General features: G+C 35.2%; 1 non-coding gene across 1 annotated transcript; it reads right to left on the bottom strand.

The window, feature by feature from the left end:
* Positions 1-2,619: 2,619 nt before the first annotated feature.
* Positions 2,620-2,701, bottom strand: TRNAS-GCU (transfer RNA serine (anticodon GCU)). The gene has a single exon. It is a non-coding gene; the product is annotated as a tRNA-Ser (tRNA).
* Between the last annotated feature and the right edge of the window lie 1,110 nt (positions 2,702-3,811).

The raw sequence follows: 3,811 nt of genomic DNA, 5'->3' as shown, positions 1-3,811 counted from the left end.
TGTCATTAATAAAATTAATGATAGTACCTCTCACATTTATATACCTATATTGTTGTCTTTAAAGTCAAGTCATTATAGTTAGAATACGATGGTGTGAAATTTTGAAGGCATGGGTATAAGTGGAGATGAATTAGTTGTATAAGAGAGGTGTCAAATAGCTGATAACTATTAAAGAGATATTAAATATTCTAATGTCTATCAAATTTTTTAATTGAAAAAATAACTTGAACCCCAACAAAATTGGAAATGGCCAATAAGAAAAAATAAATTAATGAATATAAATTAATTAAAAAATACAAACTTTAGAAATTTTGATTTTTTAATAGCACAAATTAATAAACAAGAGGCCAGTGAAAATAATTGATTGACACACACTACTTTTAATAATTTAAAATGGGTTAAAAATTATAAACCATTTTCATCGTCAATTATTAGAAAATAATAATTTAGTATGCAATGCTCTTGAATGCAAAAGTTAAAAGATACTATGTATTAACATTAAAAGATACGCTCTTGCCCTGGGATGATGTTTGTCTGATGATCATGAAATACCTAATGCTGGAAGGAAGACACAGTGTGTATTACTTTTATCACTTCTCGCTTCTTAACCATTTTTGTAACAAGGAGCTTGTTTGCATTCCTTTCTTTTTAATGCACACACTTGAAGAGATTGTGATGGATGTTAGAGAAAAAAGGAAGAAAGGGGCCAACTTCACTATCCTTCACCAAGGGCTCATGTTTCACTTTTTCCAATTTTGCTTTGCCCTTTGCCCGCCCCGTGTGATTGCTTTTGACAATGTCCTCCCCTCTGGGGCTCCTCTGCACTTGGAATTTGCGGGTGACAGTTATCCCCCTACCCCTCATCCTTCCTCTAGCCAAACCCCTGTTAAGGGTAGGAAGACCAAGATGGCCCTGGAATAGACTACTAATAAGAGAATTAAAATGGAAAAGAGGGTGGAAGTGGAGATTGGGGATTCAGATGAGGAAGTCGGTGGGGGTAGAAGAAGGTCGTGAAGAGTTGTTAAGACTCATGGAAGATTTAAGCAACTAGTTTGTCACTCTCAGAAGGATGAAGAGGATGACACTAACTTTGAGGAGAGTGACAAGAACTTGGGGGACGACCAGGAGAAGGGGAAAGATGAAACAAAGAAAGAGGTGGAAAAATGGGATGATACCTTGGATGGTACATGGGATTTTGAGGCAGACAATCCCATCAAGGACTCCTCCCTTGACCCCCCCCATGTCTTTGCCACCATCACCCAACCTCCAACTGACAACTAGGAGAACTCTAAAACTATGATTGACTCCCCTAACACCATATCCTCCTTGGTAAAAAATGATGATCTGGTTAACCTAAAGGCCCCTGCTGACAATCTTGTGGTGCAGAATAGCAACACAACTCTAGTGAACAACAAGGCATTAAAGTTGGGAACAAAGGAGAGGTTACTCGAAAGGATCTCCAGTAGCTCAAAGACAGGTGCAACACGGTGGAGGAGGGCTTCTCCTTATTCTCAAAGTTCACCCTTAAGGTGACTCACACGACTGTTACTACTCTACAACTGCTGGTTGATGCGTCAAAGGAGGACAACCTAGGGAAGGAGGACTCAAAGCTTCTCTATGGCTTCCTTGCCGAAGATTGGGCCAAGGTGCTCCTGGCTAGAAAAGGAAAGAAAAAAGATGCCACCTAGTGGCCTTTTGTTTTCCAATGTGTTTGGTACTCTGCTGGTTTTCAATCTCCACCCTTTGCTGATAGTTTTATTTTTTTGGTTAAACTTTGTTCTAGGCTATAGGTGGTACAATGTGATGACAACCTATATGATTTTTTTTAAACTGTTAAACTCTACTAGTCGTAAGGGTTGGATCCCAAGTAATTTTATAAACTGTTATTTTGTTACTTATGTTTTTTATGTAAATCATTAAGAGTGCTCTGTGTGGTTGTCTTTTGGTTGTTCGCTGACTTTTTGTTGATTGTGCCACCACTGTTGTAATGGACCAACACCCTAGTTTTGACTACTTTTATATAAAAAAATATCTAATTCTAGCACACTCAATTAAAAAATCTATTTACATTGTATACTCATTAATTGTAGACTTTTAGCATAATCTAAATAAATTTCTATAATTAAATTTGATATTTTTATCTTCTAACAAAATATTCATATATTACATCTCAAAATTTTATAAATTTGTGTTAACACAATACCATATTATTAATTTGAAATAATCTTCCCAATGCATATTCTAACACTATTACAAACTTTGACTCGCTAACCTTCTTGTTATAAAATTGCCCATACAAATCTACAACTACTTAAACATCACACTAGGACTTGATTCCTATGCTCAATTCCTGCCTTAGTATGTGATGCTTTAAAGATAATTCCTTTTAATTCCTGCCTTGCCTTAGTGTGTGATGTCTAAAGTTGAACACTAAAACGAGAATTCTCACACTGATTTTCATATATTATTTGGATTTCTTACGACGCCATGGATATGCCGAGTTAGAGATGTAAGATTTGAGGCAGGGCAGTAGAGCTGTCTGATCAGCATTCGAGAGAGGAAAATAGTTTGAGCGTGACTACAGCCTCAAAACTAATAAAAAAGGAAACGACATATAAACGTCGCCTGAGAGATTCGAACTCTCGCGGGGAAACCCCATGTACTTAGCAGGCACACGCCTTAACCACTCGGCCAAAGCGACTTGATGAGGTTTATCTGTAGTCTGTGATACCTAACATCTTATTAATATTTTAATGGTGAATTGTCCTTCAACATAGAAAATTGCGTTATGGACATTGCTTGTTTTTTGAGATCTGCCTCTACATTTATGTTGGTAGCGGGCATTAATAAATATACAAATATTTCATCCTATGACAGTTATTCGGATGCTTTAGATTCTCACCATACCATAATTGTTGTGGGCAGATGTGATTGAGTAAGTCACGCATCCTATTTTATAAATCATAGACAACGAAAATGCTGGTATGCACAGTGAAGAACAAATGCTGAGAACTTCATAAAAAATCTGTTGTGTTTTTGATTTTTTGAGTTTTGGTCAAAAGTGCATTTTTTTTAGAGGATAGCCGCATCTGTTATAAATTGAACATGATTATTGACAAGTCTATTACATTTCATGTGTCAATTGTTTTTGGAGGCCTATTACATTTAATGTGTCATATGTTTTGAGAGGTATAATTTTGTTATGATGTGATTTAAATCAGGAAGAAAGTTCACTTGTTCCAACAATTTCAAATAGTTTATATTGAATCATTCTTCTAGAAATGAACAATACTATGTTGGTTGTGAATAACAATCTTTTTAAAAACTTCTAGTTATTGTGAAAAAAACCTGTGTTACAGATTTCTTCTTTAATTGCAAAGATGATAGACGTAGTTGAAATAATACTGATGTATGAAGCCAATTGAAGTAAAAGGCCTCATTTAGGTTCGGTCTAGGTTGTAGCCTAATTTGAGCTTAAAACTTCAAACTCTATAAGCAATAGAAGTTGGTAGTATGTGAGGCCTCACCCCGACCCATCATAGCATATCTGTTTATTTGCATTTTTGATACTTTATACTTGAGACTCATTTGGATAGAGATTCAGACTATTTCATACTATGATCTATGCTTTATCTTATGTTGTTTATTTATGATGATTAGGACCTATTTATGATGTTTGATGACTATTTATATTCATACACTTGATTCATTTTTCTATTGATGGATATGGAATCATGTTTTAAATGCAAATGTTAGATGGATTACATTTGGAAGTAAAGAAATGGTGTAATTGGCTATATCATGTTTAGTT

The sequence above is a fragment of the Cupressus sempervirens genome, chromosome 6 (assembly GCF_028749045.1).
Source record: "Cupressus sempervirens isolate cs-2001-9-10 chromosome 6, ASM2874904v1, whole genome shotgun sequence".
Taxonomy (NCBI): Eukaryota; Viridiplantae; Streptophyta; class Pinopsida; order Cupressales; family Cupressaceae; genus Cupressus; species Cupressus sempervirens.
Note: the sequence above shows the minus strand (reverse complement) of the source record. Positions and strands in the feature narration are given on the sequence as shown.